At 43.7% G+C, this 22,310-nt stretch overlaps 1 protein-coding gene across 2 annotated transcripts in view; it reads left to right on the plus strand.

The window, feature by feature from the left end:
- The first annotated feature begins 16,238 nt into the window (after window positions 1-16,238).
- Window positions 16,239-22,310, plus strand: part of DAB1 (DAB adaptor protein 1) — a 143,523-nt gene continuing 137,451 nt past the window's right edge. For both annotated transcript variants that reach the window (XM_053950877.1, XM_053950879.1), the window contains exon 1: window positions 16,239-16,389. The gene's annotated coding sequence lies outside the window, so the exon portion shown is untranslated. The remainder of the gene's footprint in view (window positions 16,390-22,310) is intronic.

Raw genomic sequence — 22,310 nt, forward strand, 5'->3', positions numbered from 1 at the left:
TCTTTGCAAAAAATTTCTCCGCAGCCTCCAACAAGTGCAATGTCCTTAATGAACCACATAGTGCAGGTTAACATGCACAGCTAAAAACTTGTAGGGAGGGCAAGCCTGAGGGAAATTAGTCATTGTGTCAGTCACAAAGGATGTAAACTCTTCAGTTTTCACTGGGGATGTCTGTACTGTGCAGGTGGAAAGTTAAACCTGCTCTTCCCACCTTGTTTGGGTTTTGCTTTTGGGATATTTTTTTCCTCCTCCACAAATACCTTTGCCAGGATTTCTTGGTCCACAGAGCCCTGCATTGGATTTTCCCTTTCCACTGAGCTGTGCATGAGGTGGTATAATAAGATCTGATAGTCGTATCTTTTTTTTACAGCTACAAAGTCATGAACTCCAGGGCAGTATTTCCACCTCACAGCAGGCTTCAATAGAGCAGTGTAATACCTCTGGCAGCCTTGGGCTGCTCTGTTAGGAGGAACACTGGGTGCCCCCGACAGTGCTGATTTAAGCTTCACAGTTAACATTATTTTTAAGGACTCAGGACACAGAAAACCTCTGAGAAAAACTGGTTGCTTCTGTGCTCTCCCCACAGAGCTGACATCAAGTATCAGATGTCACAGCAAACCTTTCCAGGCAGTGCTGCCTGAAATTATTCAGAGCCGTCCTGAAAAGCAAACAACTAATGGCTTAAAATAAAAGATAAGAAATTTCTCCGTAATTTAACTGTCAGGAGAAAGGGACTCTGGTCTTAAGACTAAAGAATTCCTGTGGAAAATGTGTTATTTTTGTGCTGAATATGTTATTTTTGTGATGCTATTGGAACTAAAATCCTGTAACATCCACCCTTCCTTTCATTTAGTTTCTTGATGATGAAGATGCGTGACCCTTCCCACCACTCCCCGCCACCTCCATTTCCCTGGCTCTGCTCTGGAAATTCACTGCCAGTGGATTTCCAGCGGTGGGGAAGGTTAATGAGCAATTGGCACTGATTGCCCTTTTCCAGGCCTGGGAAGTTCAGAGCCCCAGGGGGGTCAGGGACAGCTCCCTGGGCACAGAGAGGTCACTGGCCAAAGAGCAGGAGAGCAGCATCCCTTTGCTTGCCCGCAGTGCTCCCTCCCTCCCTCCTTCCTCCACCATTTTTTTCTGCAGTGTGAGAGAGAATTAATTGCCCAAACTAGTCACCCCAGAGCTCTTTGTTAGGAAACAAATTTTTGTGGTTAAAGCTTTTTAACGAAGGGAAATCAGTAAAAATGTTTGTCAGTACCTTGATGGCAAGACAGTGATCCCAGCCTGCAGAAATACTTTCTCATCCAGAAATACTCTTTCTCAACCAGAAATACTCTGTCCAACTGCTTGCAAGACCTTATGCAAGGTTGTAGCACAAGCAGTGACTGGAAAATGATGAAACTTGTCTTCATGATGTCCCTCCACCAACTACAGGCCTGGAATAACACAAGACAAGGCTTGTTCTGAAGTCAGTGACCAATTTTTGTTTAAAAATGGCTTTTCAAACATTAAACAAATTTTGCATAAGACAAAGCACTGAGGAAAATGACAGGTTACTGTTTGTGTTGAAAGATTAATTTAATTTGTATTCAGCTCGAAATTAAAACATTGAGTTAATATACATTTAAAATGTACTGTTAGCAGGAACCAGAGGCAGTGTTTTACTGTTGCTGTAGAAAGTGTTTGTAATCTAATTAAGAAATAATAAAAATAAACACAACACAAGAAAGCCAGAGGGAAATGGTCAATGAGAATAGATGAAATTTCAGAGAGTGTTTGCAGTGAACTTACAACAATAAAGGGAAGCTTGGGAAACTTAGGGGAGTTACTTTTCCTACAAACCCATTAATGGCCAAATTCTTCCCATTTCCTATGGTGATTTTTTTTTTTTTGTGCTCTTTAAAAAAAGCCTGCATAATGCTAACAAATCATAGAGCTTAGAGACCCATGAGTGGTGTAAATCAGGGCCATGGTCAGAATCAAAAGCTGGGTTTGATTGCTTGGTTTTCAGAACAATAATGAATTTGTTGTGCACAGACCTGGCTGTGCAGAAACTGCGGCTGGAGTTGGTGATGTTTGCCCACCCACAAACCTGTGGGGACCTGTCCTGGCTCTGCCTCTGCCTCTGGCTCTGGCTCTGGCTGTCCCTCCAGCACTGTATCCCCACTGCAGCTTTTCCACCCAAGTGCTTTCCTCTCCGTGCTGTTCCCTGCCAGGCTTCCCTCCCTCATCTCCTTTTCTTCTCATCTCATCACCTCACGATGCTCCTTTTCTTCATTCAGAAGTCAGAGATTAGAAAAATATGCTTGTTGCTGTCAAAATACATGTTCCAGGCTCCCTTCCAGCCAAGGACTACCAACTATTTGGATGATAATTCCTCAGGGCACAGGTCTCCTGACCTATTTTATTCAGTATTTATGATATGGGACAAACTCAGAGCGAGCCTCTGGGCCTCAAAGCCACGACTTCTGTACTTTTTCACAGTGTGTGGGCAACATATCCAAAATTCCTCAATGCAAGCACAAGTTTAGGTGAAGAAAGTCACCCCAGAACCCCTGGTTTTTAATTTATAGCCTTTTTTTTGAGAATGCAAGTGACATGAAGGTGTTCTTTCCAAATACTTGTAGTTTTAAAGGGATGCAGAGCATCTCAAGTGATGATTAATATGTACAAAATTACATAACTCCAGAAAATGGCTAAACTTGACAGTGTCTGTGTTCATTGAGAAAATAAATAGCTATAAAAAGTCCTATAAAGAAATATTTTTCCTTTTATCTTTTAATCGATATGTAAATTAATAATCCCTGTTAAAATGTAAACATTTAGGAACTATTATTCAGAAGTCCTGATGGCTTTTAACTTCATGACTTTTGAAAGTCATTTGAATACATTCCACTCTTCATCAATCATAGCTTCTCTTGTTCTGAGGAGAAAGCAAAAAAGTCAGTGGTGAATGAATGCTCTGTAAAAATAGAGAGGGAAGGGCTGAGAAAAGAACAGCATGATTGTACTGCCTTGCCACTGCAGCAAATAATGCACATTGCACTTTCAAAGGGGGAGAAAATAGAAGTTTTGGCAAGCTGCACTAGAATAAGTAATATAAAAGCTATCACAGAGCTATCTGACCAAAACCACTGGGTTTAATTATGCTTATGGGGAAAAGGAATAAAAACAAGAAAACATTTTGGACAGATTGGGTGGATTCTTCCACAGCTGATTCTGTTGTGAGATGGTCCAACAGGAACTCATTTTCCTGCAGTGTAAGTTATGTTTATTGTACATTATCCCCACGCTGGATCATGTACCTCATATATTTTGCTTTATGGGACAAATCAGATAACAGTTTAAGGCTGAGGGCTAACTGACTGTATATATCCCCAGCTGGTTAAACTGCTGGTTGTCACTGGGCATCTTTCATGGGAAAGGCAATTTCAGGAGGATGAGATTCCATCTAACAGAAGTACCTCAAGTACATTTTTACACTTGCTCACATGCAGTATTTATTTCATAGCTATCTATGCAGAAGATAAATGTGAAAGATACAATTACTGAAAATCCCTCAGCTTGCTTGTGCCCTATGATTCCTTTCAGCTCAAAGGGTTCAAATGATCATCCCTTACAGAAAAAAAATGGATAAAAATTAGCTTGGTTTTCTATAAAAGCAGTTTCGTCTATCCTTCAATTTCATGTTGCTAGAGAGGATTTCATAGTAAATGTGAAAATGTTTATATTTGATACCCCACAAGCAGCGTGACAATTACCAATTTTTGCTAAATCAATGCCAGCAAAGAGGTAATAGTAGATACTTTATGGCTGCTAAGTTTAAAATAATTCATTGAAATTAAAATATATAAATTGGATGTCTTTATGACTTTTCTTTACATGTTTAATTGGATGTTGAGAAACCAACAAATGTATTTACAGGATAAAAAGATTGTGCTATGAAGAGAAAATTGGCTGAAAGAAGTAATCTTTAATGCATGTCAATGGTGACATAGAAAATGTGAGGTTGCGATGTTATGAGAGTTCTGCTGTTGACTCTGTTATACTGATATAAAGTTTATTGATTGTATTAAATTCTATGTTTAAAATGTTCTCCCTCCTGGCTGTTGATATGTGTAACATCCTTCCTTTTCTCATTGTCACTTCTTTATATAAAGGGATGAAAATGGGGCAGTGTCTGTTTCAGTTCAACTGGTCTGGAGACGCCACGTGTGGTGGATTTTGTGTGCCTTCCAGAACAAATAGTTACAAACATTCTACCAGGCCTACAATGGCAGAATACTTCATAACTATTCACCTCACATTTCTTTCAAGTAATTCAGGTGTGCTTTAGAATCATCACAAAATCCCGGACTGCTCTGAGTTGGGAGGGATTTTAAAGCTGACCCAGGTCCGGGCCCCTGCCATGGCAGGGGCAACTTCCACTGCCCCAGGGTGCTCCAAGCCCTGTCCAGGGCACTTCCAGGGATCCAGGGGCAGCCACAGCTGCTCTGGGCAACTCCCATACCCAGCAGTACAATAGTGACAAAAGACAATACAAGAAAGAGATAAAAAGGTTTTTAGGTACTTAATGCATATTGAGTTAAACAACTTCCACTTTTAGGGATGGTCGCAGTGAGGATGCTCAGGCCTGCAAGCTGGTCCAAACCAAGGCTGTTCCAAAGCTGCCTAAATCTTAAAAAAAACCAAAGAGGCAATGAATCGAAAACCTGACATTCCCTGTTTCTCTGGGAAAATATCTCAAAGTGCACTAACACAAACAATCTATTTTTCTACTACTTTCAGATGATATCTGCGCTGGTCCATGGGCAGGATTTTGCCCTGTGTCTATCCAACACTGCAGATATGTTTTCCTCCCTAGCTGATTCCATAACCCTGTGCTACTCTGTTCTCTGTAATTGTACTGATCCATAGCATACTGGTTTTTTTCCCATTTGACCTTTGCTTTTCACTGACATTTGCAAAATGTGACTAAGTTGAAACCAGACTAAATAGATGTTAACAGCAAAATCTTTTTGCTGCTCTTTCTATTAAAAAAAAAATCTATTTTCTAGAACTGCAGAATGCGAGGACAAATGCAAAAGTTCTGATATTTGCCATTACTACAGCACATCCAAATGCAATTAAAGGCATTGACCACTTGCTTATTTTTATGTGCTGATTTACACAAATCTATTCAAAGTAATGAGAAGCCCAGCTGGTACAAATCGTTACCAAATGCCTTTCGTAGCCACCTTTAGCCAGAGAACATTTGTTCTACGTTAACTGAGAACAAACTGTTTCGAATCATGCTGCAGTCCCTCAGAAGTATTAGAAATACATTTATCAACTGTTTTGAAAGGCAAAATTAATTTACATGCCTCTCCAGCACCAGATGTGTGTTCTGACGTGTCGTGGTACAACCGAGCCCAGCGTCTCAGAGCAGCTCCACAGCTTTTGGGTGGAGGGGACATTTCCTCGCTGGGTAAAGCAACCTTGGCAGCAAAAGCTGCTCCACAACCTATTTATTAGTATCTGCACTCCTCCCCTGCCGTTGTATTAATATAATGAATTGTTCACAGGTGCTCCAAATGAGGTTTAGATGATCGCTGGGAGCTTTGTTACTCAGAGAAGCCAAATCGAAAGGAGCAGATGCAACAGTCCCCCAGCAGAAGTACAAAGTATGACTTAATGAAGGTCATTCTGCACATTTTGGCCTTGGCGACTCTATGAACAATCAGACTGTCATTATTTTACTGTTTCTAGACAGAAATTGATTGCTTCTTGCCCACTTGCCTTGATTTTTTTTTTAAGTTGTCTTTATTACATCATTGGGAGCTCTTAATTGCATTTAATCCTACTCCCTTTTAGCAAAAATGAGATGGTTCCCATATGATTGTTGTTAATCCATGCTCTAAGTCATGTTTGAGCTTTAATGCTTTTTTTTGTGGCAATGGTTAAATCACAATGTGTATTCAAATACTGGGCCAGGTGAACAGATAGCAAAATGGACATTCCCAGCTGGATATCTAAAATGGGGAGAAAAGAGGAGTTGGAAATGGTGCCAGGTGCATGGCCTGAACATTTCCTGCAGGTAATAGTGGTGCTGTCCAAAACCTGTGGTTTTCTTCTCTGCCCTTGTTTTGTGGCAGATACAAGCTAACCCCATGCCATTATCCCCAGAAGGCCTGTGTATGCACTTAGCTTTGTAAATGTTGATTTACTGCATTAAAAGTCTCCTCAAAGGCTGTGCAGGATGTGAAAGAGCTGCAGAACCTGGGAGATGAGGAATTGTCATAGGTGTGTCTTTGGGAAATGGAGGTGTCAGCCTAGCAGAGACCCAGGTCTTTCCCCCTGACTCTGCCACAGATCTCACTGGGATTTTGGAGAAAAGCTCATCTGTGCCTATTCCTTATGATGGAAAAAGGGGTGAGGGTTTTTTTCCTTAGTAGCCTTTTTAGCTCTGTTTAGTTCATGCATTTCTGAGATAAGGCTTTTCCCTTGCTTTATGTCTTACACTGCTCATCATAAAGGGATTGCGGTCTCGGCTGGAGCCTCTTAGTGCTGCAATAATTGCAATAAATGTGAGGGCTACTGCACCCAAAGTGCTCCTTAATGTCCTTCTGCCCCCAAATGGGAAAGAGAAGAGGCTCTTTTCTTTTTTTTTGGTTTTTGGTTTTTTTTTTTTTTTTTTTCCAGTTTAAAGGGAATGCACTAAGGTCACAACGTCCATCGAAGGTCTGTCTTTGCATCACTCAGCCCTCCACTAGGCAGGCTCTCTAACATGCACACTTTGATAGTTCAGTGACAGATCTCACCAAGGAGAAAGGACAGCATTTTAACCTTGAGTACACATTGCAGGAGAAAATTGCACAGGGACAGAAAAGCCATGTACAACTCCTGTGCAATGAGCCGAAGAAAAGGATCTTCACTGGGCTTTCCATCTAGAGGGGGTTTGGCAAGGAGCTGCCAAATGCTGATGTTTTGTAAAAGGTGGGGGTTACTGTGTACTCACAGTGGCTGCAAGTGGTCATTGGAGGAATTCCCAAGAGGATACCACTCCTGCCAGCAAATATTAACTGAGGAGAGTGAGACTGTAGTGTAAACATGAGCACAATATTCTTAGTTCTCCCCAGAAGAGGCATCAGTTGTCTCCTTTCTGAGCAGTGCACATCCTTCTTTGCTCCAACAGGACACAGTGCATTCAACATTACGTATATCCTAACTCTTGGGTGGGTTTTAGTGTGAAAAATGAGTATCTGGATGCTTTTCTGGCTTGGGCCTTGCCAGACTTTGTTTATATAGGTTTACACTGGACTCCTGGGGGCAGGTGTCTCATTTCTACTGGGCTTTGAGGCAGAGGCCACAGAGTGGAGCACAGAAGTAATTGTTGGATCCAACCATGAAAACTGCTATTACTTGGTTTCTCTGTGACATCTGTTCCATCCTGTTGTGCATGTGATGAGAGGCAGATTTTGTTTCATTTCAGAATCTGTTGGTGAGCATGAATAGTATCTAAAATAGTTGATGGCTCATCAAAACACACACAAAAGCCATGCTTCCTGAGCTCAGCTTCGGGAGGTGCAGCAAATCAGGGCTCTATAGCAGGAGGATTCAGTTCCCAGACTGTGGCAGAGGCAAAGCTGGGAGCAGGTGTGTCAGGCAGACTGCAAAAGCCCCTGTTGGACCAGGACAGGAGGAGCAGCAAAAGAGGGAGGGTGGATTTATGGCTACCTGGCTACAAATACCAGCAACTTGTGTTTAATTTCAGCAGATTTCCCCAGAATTTGCACATTCTCCCATCCCAGCTGGACGCAGGGGGATTGTGTCCTGAGCACAAACATGGACAGCGCCAGGCAGGGCTGGAGCATACGTTCCCACAGATTTGGGGTTGCCACAGGGGCACGGGGCTGGGGGAGCTGCTGCACACTCCCATTTTCTCATCCTGGCATATGTGCTCCTGGTCACATTCTGGAGCCGTGCGTTTTGCAGCTCTCCTCCTTCCTCATCAACAGGCCAGATGGATCTAGTCTTGCCTACCACCCACTCCGGAGCTGTGTTGTTTATTGACATTTGTCACTCCCAAGGACTGGTATTTGAGCAGAAGGTAAGGATTCAGTTGGCTGCTGTAGGTCTTTTGTAATTCATTAGCTATTTAATCAAATTTTGACTTCTTTTTCCTTGCTAAAGACCATGTCCATGATTTATTTAAGTCCCGAGTGAAAATATTTAATATCAACAGCTTTGTTTTTTAAACAATAAGGATTTTCCCTGTTCTGAAAGCTGACAAACATCTTGGTGTTCTTTGAATTTATTTTTCTGTTGAGGAAACAAGCTCATTGTAAAGGAGATACGCTTAGGTGGATGTTGATGAGAAACAAAGGAATCAGAAAGGAAGGAGCTAATTGGCTTAACAGTACCTCAGATTTCTTTTTATTCTGTGTGTAACCTGGATTCCATGTAACTTCTCTGGATCCTAATGCTGCTGGTTTGGACAGTTGTGTTAGAGGTTGGCATAAAGATTCAGTCTTTAATGCACAATACACGTGAGAGCCTTCCAAAAGTTGCCATGATGTGTGTTTAGCATCTAAAACTGGAATTTGGCCCTCATGCTGGGATGAAGGGGTGCCAGTGTATTCCCTAATTTGTTGAGTGTTATCCTGATTTGGAGAAATACCACCTTAGCCACAGGAACCACAGATCTGAAAAACTATAACTTCTTCTGTGTATATGCTGTGTAGTCTCAAGCTGGACCTTTTAAAAATGACATTTGTTAATGTTCTTTGAAATGATCCTGGTTTTGTGGCAGTGGATGAGGACTCCATAACCAGGTTGTATAGATTCTGTCTTGGTTCTGTCATAATTTCTTATTAAATGTGAATAAGGAATGAAAAAAGATGTAGACATTTAGGAACCTAAACTCCAGTGAGTAGTTTTCTAATATAAATAAATAGAATGTATTTGAGATATTCTTTTAAACCTCAGTGTTTTGTCTTGGGCTAACGTTATCAACTCTTTCAAGTGAAGGATTGTCTTTTTAGATAAACAGCAAAACCCCTTTAGAAAGGAAGCCCTGATCTAGTTGACACCTATAAATTTATTACAAAATAAAAATACTTCAAACATCCTTCATTTAAATTGTTATTTGAAGATTTATATTATTGCATTGAGTTGCTATGGTGGCACTTGCAATTTCCATTCCTGCCTGGAAAGCGTAAAGAGAAAAAAAAAATGAATAGCAAACATCAGAAAGTAATGATTTGTCATGTTTTGAAATGTATTACAGAAATATCAACTTAGGCAAATATGTTTGGCTGAACTCTGGCATGCTGCCTGGAGCTGAGGCTTCCAGACTTGTGCAGAGCCCCACTGTGTGGAGTGCCTGGGGACTGGGAGCTCCAGGGTGCAGCCTCCGTGCTGGACAAGGGGAAAACTGACATCCCAGGAGTGGCTTTACCTGGACATTAATTTCATGGTGCTTTTCAGGGCTGAGATCTTGTATTGGAACTGGCACTTGTTTCTGCTGAGACGTGTGTGTGTGGAGGTCCTGAGGTCAGCAGCAAGTGAAGCAGTCCCGCTGAATTCCTCAGTCCTTGGCCCAAATGTATCCCTGAAGGATGAAGTGCTCCAGTCAGTGTCAGCTCCACTTTGTCACAGAACCATGCAATGGTTTGGGTTGGGAGGGATTTTAAAGATTATTTCCAGTTCTACCCCCTGCCATGGGCAGGGACACCTTCCACTATCCCAGGTTGCTCCAAGCCCCCTCCAGCCTGGCCTTGGACACTTCCAGGGATGGGGCAGCCACAGCTGCTCTGGGCAACCTGTGCCAGGGCTTCCCCACCCTCACAGGCAAGGATTTTTTCCTAATATCTCATCTAACCCTGGCCTCTGGCAGTTTGAAGGCATTCCCCCTTATCCTGTCACCATGTGCTCTCATAAAATCACCAAGAAGCTTTGGCAAGAGAGTCACTAATCAGCAGCTGATAAAGAGGGGTTATATCCATCCTTGGATGCTGATGTAGGTTCTGAAATGGCAAAAGGGAACATATGCTGTGGTATCCAGAGAATGGTTTGGGTTGGAAGGGACCTTAAAGATCCCCTCATTCCAACTGTGCTGCCATGGGCAGGGATGTCCATGAGCTGGACTCACAGTAAGAGAGTAAAGGAAAAGGTCAGGAATGAAGCGTTAAAGGCAAAGAGATGTACAAGTTACTTATTTAAACAAGAGCTTTTAAAAATGTATTATTATTAAAAGGAAACAGATGAAAAATTGATTTCATACTTTCAGATGTAGCTTTATGTAGCAGTGGGCTCAGCTAACTCGAAAGTGGGCTAAGCAACTTTCAAAGGAAGGTGTCAGGAATCCTTGCTAGTGCCTAACAGAAATAACACATTAAATCTTACTTGAAAATGCCTTTTTCAGCTAGTGCTTATAATGCCATGCTGAGGGCATATTTCAGGATGAGTCTGAGGTTAAAAAAAAACACCTATTGAGTAACCAGTGGCACTTGCTTCAGCACTTGAGTTTTCCTCAGAGGTCTTCCATCCAATTATTGGCCAGATCCAGTGATATTTAACTTATCAGATCTGACAAGAGCTGAACCCAAGGTAGACTGACTGCCTAAACATTTATTTGTGTCAATGACACGTTTAAAACTCTCTGCTCTGTCTAAATATTTAAAAGGAAATATAAAGAGGAAAATGTAATGTGACATAAGAGGAAATGAAAAACATTACTTGTTGAGGACATTGACTACACACAATTGCTGTCTCCTGAATACCTGTTATTTTGGCAGAAATTGAGGGGAATGCAGCTCTAAATATCTTGTTAATCTGTCTCTTTTTAACAAAAAATGATTTTTAAAATAGCAAGTGGATCTTTTGCTGTCAAAATCATGGAATATAACAACAACCAAGATCTTTAGGAACCTCTGAGACTGAAGTTTCCAATTGTAAAATCTACATCTACAAATGAATAAATAATGAAGATAAACATGTACGTAGTGAAAAGAAGCTGCAGTATTGTCCAGATCAGAGAGCTTAAATGTGTCAGCTGCTTGTTAAAGTAGACAAAAACTTAAGAACAAAGTATAATAAGGTTTTTTACTGGAGAAGTGGAGAGTTTAAAGTAGTCAACCCCCCTTTTACTCTCTAACCCAGAGTAAAGCCAAATTTTGGAATCCTCTGTGAAGCAGATAACCTCTATTTTCATAGTAGAAATACAATTTCCTTAGTAGGTACCCTTTGCTTTCAGTTTATGTGTACTTAAACCAGTGTGAGCACTCTGCAAGGTAATGCAGAACCATGTGGGCTTTCAGGATGTAAGGGATGCTGAAAATTTTCTTCACCCGTGAAGTTCTCCTAGAAAGGAGTTTATTAAATTCTGAGGTGTCTCTGTGTGGCTCATCAGTGGTGTCTGGGGGGAATGAGAGAACAACAGAACTCAGACTGTGTGCATAAATCATGCTCTTAGCAACATGTTCTCTGTTGGAACCTGACACTTATGTTTGCAAAAGCAAACCCTCTCTAAATTAGTTTGCAGTTAATTGGCTGTGAAAGGAAACGCACCTTGCCAAAAAGGATCTGAAATATGAAGCAGTTTGGATTTGTGAAGGAGTTGATCGCTGTTCTTGGAGAATCACAGACTCTTCCATGGGCATCTGGGAAATAATGTGGTTCATAATCTCCAGTGCTTTCACAAATTCCATTATTTGGCAGGACAGGCATCTACTTGCTGCCATCTACTAGAAGATAAATGGATTTTGGAGGGGCAGTCTTGGACTGTTTGTTGGAGCTGCTCATTTGCAGCTGAGGAAAGCGTTTGCAGCAGGGTTAGTTCAGTAATATTTTGAATATGTGAAGGAGACTAATAGGGGCTACCAGATAGAATGACAAGATCTTGTTTCTATTTTTCCTCCCAGGACTCAAAAGTGAATGAATGGCCACGTATAGGACAATAATTAGTGTTTATGTGTGTCCTTGCCTGTCTCTGGGCTCCTTCCAAGCATTCCTGAAGAAATTCTGACAGGAGGCTTCTGACATAGATGTGGTAGAGATGGACATAAAATGAGTATAGGTTGACTTATCCAAGATCACAAACTAGTCAGTGACACAGCTGAGATCTGAACCAAGCTCCTGAATCCTTTTTTGCACATGTAACTATGAGATTTTGCAATCTTTGCTGAGATGCATGAAAGGAAGGTTCCCCCTGTGACCAAACCACAATACAGTAGAGGATCTACCTTCAGAAACCAGTGATGAATCTCTGGTAATTAATTCCATTTTTAGTTTTTCACATGCTGGCTTTAATAGAGAGATGTCAGTGGTATTTTTTTGGATAAAGCATTTTACACCAGATTTCACTGTGGGTACAAGAATTATCATAACCTTTTCTTGATACATCACTGCCAGAAAATAGACCGGCTTCCCATTTTTCATGAAGAGCTACCAAAATTTTTCTACACTGATATTTTTTTGGTGGGCAAGAGCAGTGTTCAGCAACATATTCTGCTCAGCCACCTGAGGTATCTCCAAGGAAGTATCCCAAGAGATCTTTAGTGGAATAAGAGAACTGAGTTTCTTTGCATTTGAGAAAACTGAGGATGAAACCAAATCATTATTAATTCTCCTGCTGAATGGCAAAAGGAGCTCACTGTGTGGCTACAGCAGTAAGAGATGGGCTACCATAGTTACTGATAATGCAGCAGATACTATTTTCAGTCAGTGCCTAATTGCCTTAGAGGAACTTATTAAACTGAAATCACTATTGTGTGAGGAGCTATTCACGTAGAGGATCTCCAGAGTGATCAAGATGATCCTGCTGTGGGCTACAATATAGATCAGTAAATGTGAAAAGGGGTTTTGTGAGAAGGCTGACATCTTGAGAGCTCACTTGGCAAGGGATGGGTCTGCACGTTGTGCTGTGTTTTACTGAGATGTTAATAGCAGAAATAATGGCTCCCTTTTCAGATATTAAATTCCCCCTCCAAAAATCCCACTTGAATCCAGCAAAGTGTAACATTGCGTATCTCTCACTTCCAGATTCTTTCAAAGCACCAACAAAACTCATTCTCAAACATCCATCAAAATTTCTCTGTACTATTATTTGGTAGCCCTTTATAATCAGCACAGCTTGAGGTACCTTAATTAGCTTCATGAAGGTAAGGCCTATATTCCACCTCAGGAAATGTCCAGTTCCCATTAATGCCAGTGGCTGTCACACATGTGCATCCACAAGAACCCTACAGGGTTTTTGGCCAGTGGTTTGCCATTTTTGCAGGATGATGCTGGTTTTACAGTGTGCATTCTGCCTTAGCATTCCACGTGAGAAACATACAGGCCTGCAGCTGGGCAGCAGTGATGCTGATTAACTTGCCTCTGAGGTGAAACAGGGAAGTTTTCTGATTACTCTTTTCCTAGGGAGTCAGAAACTTTGACTGTGAATTATCAGCAAATTCACCATCAACAATTATCCTGCAAATTATCTCTTATTTGCAGGTAAACATTTTTGCTCTGCAGGGTGCAGTGGTTTACTAGCAGCTGCAGTGCTTATTGAAATTGGGTAGTATAGCAAATTACTTAGAATCCAGGTCTACAGGTATCAGTGGTGGATATTTTAATGTCGTTTCCAGGCAATTCTTTAAAAAATTGGTGCAGTGCTCTTGGTTGTAAGATTGAATTCATCATTCTCTCAACTGATGCATACAGGAACACTTAAAAATATTCTGATCATTGTCCTGTTAGTACAAATCTACTCAGGAGCTCGGCTGATCCTACTTTCCCTTTAGTTGTTTTAGCAAGTACTGAGTGACTGAGAGCTGCACAAGTGACTACTGCAAAAATAGTTGAGAACTACACTTAGAGGTTTTGATCTTCAGTTCCTCCAGCTGTTCAGTGGAAATGAAAGTTTTGGCCTACAGGTCTTAATACATAGCTCCTAATGGTTTATCACCAAATTGGTGATGGCATAGTGCATCATCAGAAAGGAGAATATAGGAATGATGAGTTTAAGCTTTACAGATAAACAAAAATAAAAGCTGTCAGTCTTCACATCAACCTTCTTGCTCCTTTGCTTCTTGATCGTGTTTTTCAGTAGAGAGAAGGAAGTATGACCAAATATATGTTCTCATGTGAGAGTTTGTGTTGCAAAGTTATGGCCTAAAAAATATTTTACATTAAACCAGAGCAGATTGCTTATGGCAACTCCTGCATAATGAAGGAACACAATGAAGAACTGCAGTGCATATTGCTCTTCAGGTCTGTTCTATTTTCATAGTTGTTTTTTTTTTAAGTAGAAAATTGCATAGTATAATTACAAGTTCATTTGCATTCATATTACAAGCTGTGAGCTAGTAGTCTTTTATATTTAAAAAGTATTATTAGCAAGTGTGACTTGCATCCATACATTTCAGAAATGAATGGGAATGAAGTTTTATACTGCTGCCAGCACCCCTCCTGTAAACTCCAGGACCTCAGTGAGGCCAGCAACACAATAAATGCAACTTCCTTTTATTGTGCACTGGTCAAAGGGTAAGAACAGCTCAATTACTGTTTTCCCAAAAAAAAAAGCCTTTTGGGAAATAAGGGCCACCAATATTTTATTGGACCTAATACATATAGACAAGCATGTCTCCTCAAGGATGCTGTCTACTATTTCCTAATGAAAAAAATTACTTTATTTCTCCTTTAGCTCTTTGTCTTCCCAGATGGTGAAATTCTCATCAATAGGAAATTTTGCTGCAATGAAGTTGACTACTTACTTCTTTTAATTCACCTTAGAATAAGTGAGTTCAACTGAGAATCTGACCTTTCATTTCTGTAATAAATTGAAATGCAGAAAACAGGTCTATAGTGAAAAGCTCCATTGCATGAACGACTTCTATAAAAGTGGCTTGAATTCTGAATTTTTTATGTTGTAAATGTTATTACATGACGTTATCTTTTATGCTTAATACCTAATGTGCTGTAGAAAGAATAATTGAGAGAGGTGAAACTGATAATATTTGAGAACGTTACCAGATCTGTGCATGTACTTCCAATCAATCTGCTCGCTCAGCCTTTCCCTCCGCTCCCTGCCCTGTTAAAGTGTGTTGCCACATTGGTTCAGCTCTCCTGCCTGTCAGGTGGAGGTAAAATAACCTGTAGACATCTTTCTACCTTGTGAGCATCCTGGTGATGCTGTCATCCCGGGCAGTGCACATCAGCAGCTGGGTACCTGCGTGTCCTGCAGAACATCTCGCTCGTAATTCCTGCTCGGATCCAATCCTCTGTAATGGTCTGAGCCCTCTTCCCTGTCAGCCCAGGGAGACGTGGCCACTCAGCCCCGGGGGGTGAATCAGATCTATCTAGAGGCTGCAAAAAGCTTTTCTTTTAGTCATTTACCTCGGTTAGCGAGAGCAGCGCTGCTTTTATGCATTGATTGGAGATAATACTGGTGAAATGGCAATAACCTGGCAAATGGACTTCTCTCTGTATGTAAATCCTTTCGGGAAGTGCATGACAGCCTCTGTTTTCTATGGGTCTCCGTTTGTAAAGAAGCTGTTATCACAGAATAAGTTTAATGGGTCGTGAATTTTGCGTTGAAAGGAGAGTCTCTCCGTGACTTCTGATCCGCCTGCAACAGACCTATTGGCTCGGCAGCGAGTGCATTAGGCTAAATATGCTTCCTCCATTGACTCTGAAGGTAACAGCCCTAAATGCCTCATTAAATTTTCATGGGTGACTGCGAGAAGCCATGAGAAAAGCAGCACACTGGTGGCGGCGGGGCCCCCGGCCCGGCCCCCGCCCCGCGGCCGTGTGGGGGGAGCCGCGATGGCGGGGCCGTGCCCGGGCCCCACGCGTGGGCAGCGGCCACCCCCGCCCTGTGTGCCCCACTGACCGCCCTCCCTGCGCCCCGGGGGAGCCCTGGAGCCCCCGGGCAGCCCCCGGTACCGGTTCCCCCCCGGCCGGGCTTGGGCGCGGTGCTGCGGGCGGGGCGGTGGGGGTGTCCAGGCGCTCCGCTCCGCTCGGCCACGGGGCTGCCCCGGAGGCGATGACAGGCTCGGGACGAGCAGACGCGCCGAGCGCCCCCGCCCCGAGCGGGGACAGCCCCGCCAGCCCCCTCCTCGCCCGTCCCCCTCTCCCTGCCCAGCTGCACAGCGGCGCTGAGACCCCCAGCCTTGGGAGAGGAGGAGAAGGAGGAGGAGGAGGAGACCGACCCCTCATCAGCCGCGTTCCTCCGCCGCACACCTCCCTTTTCCCCTCCCTCTGGCCTCAGCGCCGCGCTGGCGGGGCCGGAGAGGGCAGGCGGCGCGGGAAGGCGGCTCTCCCAGCATGGACGGGCCATGTGTATCCTAAGGAATAACAGCAGCTGCTGCGCCCACGATGGGGAGCAGAGGAATGCGAGAAGGAGAGGGCTCGCTGGGGCAGGTGAGAGAGCCGGTCCCTGCTGCCCTGCGCGGCCGGTCCTGAGCGCGGCGCGGCGGCAGGTGCGGGTTCGGGGGCTCAGCGGGGCGCGCCGCTGCTCCTGCGAGCGGGGACCCCCTCCCCGCAGCAGCGTGGAAGGGCAGCTTTTCTCGGAAGGAAGTTTATTCTTTACCCGTCCTTCTCCCCCTCCCGCTCGCTCCCGTCCCCCCGAGGCGGGGAAAGGGCTGGAATCCCCCTGCGAGTCGCGGGAAGTTGCCGGCTGCGGCGGGAGCGCCGTGCGAGGCTGCCCCACACCCAGCCGAGCTCTGGGGCAAAGGGCTGGGGGCGCTTTCGCCATCCCCCGCAACGGGGCAAGTTAAAAAAAAAAAAATAAAAAATCGAGGAGGGAGCCACAGACGCGATGCGGCTGCGGGATTCCCCGCGGCCACCCCCGCCGTGCCCGGGGGTCCGTGGGATGCGGCGCTCCGGAGCCTTGGCCGCTGCCGCCCCGCAGCTGGAAGCGCCGATCGGTCGCGGTAGTGCCGCTTGCCGCGGGAGGCGCCCCCCGCTGCCGGGCTGGGAGCCGGCCGAGGGCTGGGAGCCGGCCGAGGGCTGGGATGCGGCTCGGCTGCGCCGGCGCTGCCCTGCCCGGGAAGGTGCGGCAGGGCCGGGGGACGCCGCGCTGAGGAGCGGCGGGGAAATGGCACCCGGAGCGGGGCGGAGGGGCCGCTGGACGCGCGGCGAGCGGGGCGAGCTCGCCCTGCCCGGCCGGGGACCCTCTGGGGAGCGGTCCCCGGCCAGCAGCCCCGGCGCTGGTCAGCGGTGCGCGGTCCAGGGGAGCGGGTGCAGAGTGACCGCTTGCCTTAGGGGTGCTGCGGGTTCATGCGCCTCTCCTTTACAGCCCCTACTTCAGGGGAAGAGCCGACAACTCCCCCGCGGTCCGAGTGTTTTGGAGTGCTTTCCTCTCGGGGTTGTGCACGGCCACCGAGTCACCGGGAGCAGGCAGCCGGGAGTGAAAGTTGAGAGCGCTGCGGTGGGAGGAAGGTGGGCGCAGGAGCTGCTGGCAGGCTGGATCAGGACAGCGGTGACAGAGCCCACAAGGGCCGGCAGGACTAGCACGGGACTATGAATTCCCCAGACCCAGCTCTTCCTTTGGTGTTTTCCAGGGTGTTTCACACGCTGGGAGCTCAGGTTCATGACCGGCGCGATTGAAATGCCTCTATGAATGGTGAAGTGGGAGTCTGGGACTAGTAATCATAGTAAAGAACAGTAGATAACAAAGCTGGTTTCTGGGCTGGAGAGTCCTGGAGCTTGCAGACGAATGGGAAGTTTTTAATTTCCCGACGAACTTCTTCATTGTACATTTCAAACCGGTTAAGTCAATTTCCAGGTCTCTCTCCGAAGTAGTTTTAAAAGCAAAGTCCTTGGAACTCTTTGCCATTTGTCTAAATTCTGAATGCATGTCTGAAGCATTTAATCATGTTTATTGTTTTCAGCCACTCAAACGGAATAAAAATTACTTATCGTTGACGAAGCTTATCTCGCAAGCTGTTTCACAGTATGTTTCCATTGCAAGACACAGCGCTGTGTTAAACTACTGATGACTGTATTGTTTATTGTTCTTTCATTCCCCACCCTCACCCCCCATAACACCAGTATCAATCTGTTCTTTACTGCTCTACTCAAAAATAATGGAGGAGCAAGTTTTCACCAGTTTGGTATGCTGAGATTTATGTCTTTTATATTTGCTCTTAAGCTGTTTTTCATTCAGTGTGCTAGAGGCAGCTGATGTATTAAAAAAGGAATCAAGGCATAAAGCTAAAAGGGACTTTCAAACTCCTGAGCTGAAACTCAGTGCATGGAATGAATTCCATGAACTAATTCCAGTGCATGGAATTAATGCTGGATCCACAGCATTATTTATTTGTTTATCCACATACATAACACCTTCATGAACCATAAGGTTCCTTGCCTCTTTGTCATTACCATTTTATGTCATTACACAGCTAAAATGCAGTATTCACAGTGGCCTAGAAATACAGATCTATTGTTTGGAGTGTTTTGATCTTGGACTGTACCTCATAGGTGATTTTGCTGCACTTTAACAGTATCTCAACACAGTGATGGAGGACACCATCATGTTTTCTTGTAGGATTACCTTTGGGACCTTAGTGACTGCACACATCAGTGGTTTCATCTTAGGAGGATTGAAATTGATTTTCTTCTTTTTCTTTTTTTTTTTTTCTTTTTTTTTATCTCAGCCAGTGAAAGACCCTGTGTATGTCCTTTGACCCATGGCCTCACATGATGAAGTGAAACCAGTAGTGGAGGATGTAGACTCGAAGTAGCTACTACTAAAAAGTAGAGGTGTCAGAATGAACCCCTTGTCCTGGTGATCAGCATGTGTGATTCTTTGGGCAAGGCACAATTTTTAAAATTTGCAAAATTTGTAAAACTGCTGCATATATGTATCAAAATAAATTTAAAACACAAGCGTTATACTTTTTTTCATACTTTTGATGGGTCCTTGCTCAAGCAAAGGAAGAATGACCATTCCCTCTCATCCATAACAGGCCTTTGTCTCTAAAGTATTATATATTTCAAATTTTTGCAAGGTATTTGTGTTGAATTTAGCAACAGCCAAGCTCAGCAACTAAATATCAGTGAGGTGGGAGAACCTCTATTTTTACAACCCTGTTTGCATTTTAAAGCGATAGCAAATACTAGCAAAGAGGAACACGATTTTCTAGATGTTATAGTTCAAATTAACTTTCCCAGTCAATATTTAGTCAAGGTCTTGATGGTTAAAGTTAACTGTCCAAGTCAATGTTTAGTCAAGGTAATGACTTGGTTTTTATAAACACTACCCAAGCATTCTGGCAGAATTAATCAGAGTTGCTTGCTCAGCCAATTACTTAGGAATAAAGCTATGTTATTACTTGGTCTCTCATATGTCCTGTTCTGTTTGGTGTTATTTCAGCAGTGCTTGCTTTCAGCCCTTCTGTGGCTTCCTTCTTACAGCACCAGCTCTGTCTTTAAGGCATTCATTTGCCTGGTGGTTTTGGGAGGTGAGGGAAGTCCTGCACTAACCTCTTTTATGGGTAGGAAGCTGAAGTGTGGAGATGCCAGGTGCAGGCTCCCAGAAGGAAGTGCAACATGTAGTGCAAAAACAACATTTATGTACATCCAAGGAAGTCTTCAGGAGCCTGTGCTGAGCAGCTCCGTGTGCAGTGCTCAGGAAGAGAGGAGCACTTGGGATAAAGCAGTCATTACAATGTATGAAAGCCATTTTGGTGCCTGGGACGAAAGTGATGAAATTGAGAATTGTTGGCATTGGTACTTACAGTGAAAGATGGAAGCATGTTGTGAACTGGGAAAGAACTGGAAATCTTCATTGTGATTCTTCATTTCTTGGCATCTCTTTAAATGGGATCTTCATTCTTCCAGGATGGCACTTCAGTCTCTTAAACTGACATTAGAATCAGTCTGGACTTCCATTGTACCCGTGTTTTTTCCTTTTTTTTTATTTAATTGTACCACTTGCAAATGCATTCCCTGCAATTACATGGGTATTAGAGTAGATATTCATTAGGATTTTACTAATCTGAACCTCAAGTGCTGTTCTGCAAATTTGCCAGCCTTTGTAAAGCAGTGCTTGACTTCATCAGCTGCACTGTTTTATTACGAGTATTTTGATACAGTAGAATGAAAAGCATATATTTTAAACCAAGTAATTAGTCAGATTGAAACATTTTCATTTTCATACTTTGATTTGTCACAAAGAGAGCCTGCAGCTCTATATTTTTCCCTTAATACTAGTTTTTGCCCAGTCTAGCTGCAGCCAAATGACATTGTGTGGTGGTGGTTTAAGAATTTCATCCATGAATCAATCTTCTGTTTCTGTTTCAAGGCAGCAGAATTGCCACAACTTAGAGAAGGTGAGTAAACCCAACACTGTGAGCTCCAGGAAAGGTACCTGTATCTATGTATTTAATCTTACACTGCTGTCAAACACATTTTTAAGTGTTCCAGGTGTAAGCAGTGTCTTAGAATTTTAACTTTGTTTATTTTAGTGGTTCAGCCACATGCACAAATCCTCTGTCAGAACCCACCAGTGTGAGTCTTGCTGGTGACAGTGGGGTCTGTGGTGGATCTGTCTCAAGGTGGTGCCATATTGCAGAATCAGACCAGAGCAAGACCTGTCAGCTTCTATATATTAATCAATATATTTGTTGTGGGGTGAGAGTGAAGCTCATTCCCTGGGATGAGCCGTGTGTTGCTGCAGGTGCAGAGGCTGCCGTGTCCCCAGCTGTGGGGGAAGCAGCTGCCCAAGCCTCAGACAGCTGCATGTCCTGATCAGCTCCATCCACAGCGGAGCAGCAGCCTTGCTGAAGGGCTGCTTGTCACATCTTGCTCTGGCTCAGTCCTCTCCTGAGATATGTGAAGCTGTTGACATGAACTTATGGCCCTTGGAGGCGTCAAGATTTCCTTCAGTTACTTTTGGGATCAGGGAGAGGATGGCTGTGGGTGAGCTTTTGAAAATGCAGCGTTCCTGAGCAGGAGCCTGCTGGGGGAGCTGGCTCCAGGCACTTTCCGTGATCCTTTGCACTTCCTACAGACAGTCATTCCATTACTCTTTCTTTAATGAGGATGCAGAGGTTTCTTTTCTTCAGGGTATCTTATCTATTTATTTTCTATCTTACGTTTTATATTCTTAAGCATAAGAATGTTTTCTTAGGTTTTAGCTATACAGAAGAAATTCCTTCCCGCGAGGATGGCACAGGGAAAAAGAGAAGCTGTGGCTGCCCCATCCCTGGAAATGACCAAGGCCAGGTTGGACAGGGCTTGGAGCAACCTGGGATCGTGGAAGGTGTCCCTGCCCATGGCAGGAGGTAAAACTGGATGATCTTTAAGGTCCCTCTCAGCTCAAACCATTCTGTGATTTTATGATATGTACCACATTAAAAAAAATAGGGCAATTGCTGTTTTTTTCTGTATTGAATTTTGTATGTCTCTGTGTATATATATATAGATATATAGATGCAAAAATTCGTTAGCTGTCCTTTTTACTATGTAAGGATTTAGGTCTCCAGGTATTGCCAAGCAGTTACACTGAGAGATTCCCCACCCCTCCCACCCACAAACAGTGATTGCTCCTGTGGGTGGAGGAGCATCAGTTTCTTGAGAGTCCTTGCAATTCCCTGAGCCTGAAGGCAAATGAGTAGAAATTTAGTGGACCACCTAGTTCTTAACTCAAAATTCTCCAAAGAGGAGTCTGACCTAATTTATATTGTATTGGAGCAAATAATCCTATCATGCATATGTGCTTGCTGTTGTGTTTTCTTTTAGCAGGCATATTGCTGTCTTGCAGAAACTTCAGATTTAGATGTTAGGCAATGTCCCCGTGGTTTTGGGAGGTGCTTTTCCTCAGTGAGTACTTACTGGAAAATTACATTTAGAGGATACTTGTGAAGAGGAAAACAGTCAAGACAGAATACTAAGGCTGCTAGAATTACTCATACCTGAATGTACTGTTGTTTATTACTGAGGATAATCAGGAGTCCTCTTATACAAAGTCTCCTTATTATCACTAAAGATGGAGCTGCAATCTCCCCAAAATGCTTTTTATCTGTCATCACATGTCCCTGTGATAGGGATTCTGGTGAGGTTTGATGTGGGTGATTGTAGGGTTGCTGACTGCAGGGTGTTTGTTGGGGCCAGCATGTGTTGAAACTCACTGGGAGCTGATCAGCATCCGGGCACTCCAGGTGTGCAAAACCTTTTTTATGTTATTCTGTAGAGTGTAGCACCCTTCAGTCTGTCTGTCCCAAGATACACCCCAAAGCTTGTCAGTCCATCTATCTGTGTTCATGGTTTGGATAAGAGCTGTCTAAACCTGCACAGGTTTGTTTTTGGGAAGCTTGGGAAAGTTTTGAGTCTGCAGA

The sequence above is a fragment of the Vidua chalybeata genome, chromosome 9 (assembly GCF_026979565.1).
Source record: "Vidua chalybeata isolate OUT-0048 chromosome 9, bVidCha1 merged haplotype, whole genome shotgun sequence".
NCBI classification, from domain to species: domain Eukaryota; kingdom Metazoa; phylum Chordata; class Aves; order Passeriformes; family Viduidae; genus Vidua; species Vidua chalybeata.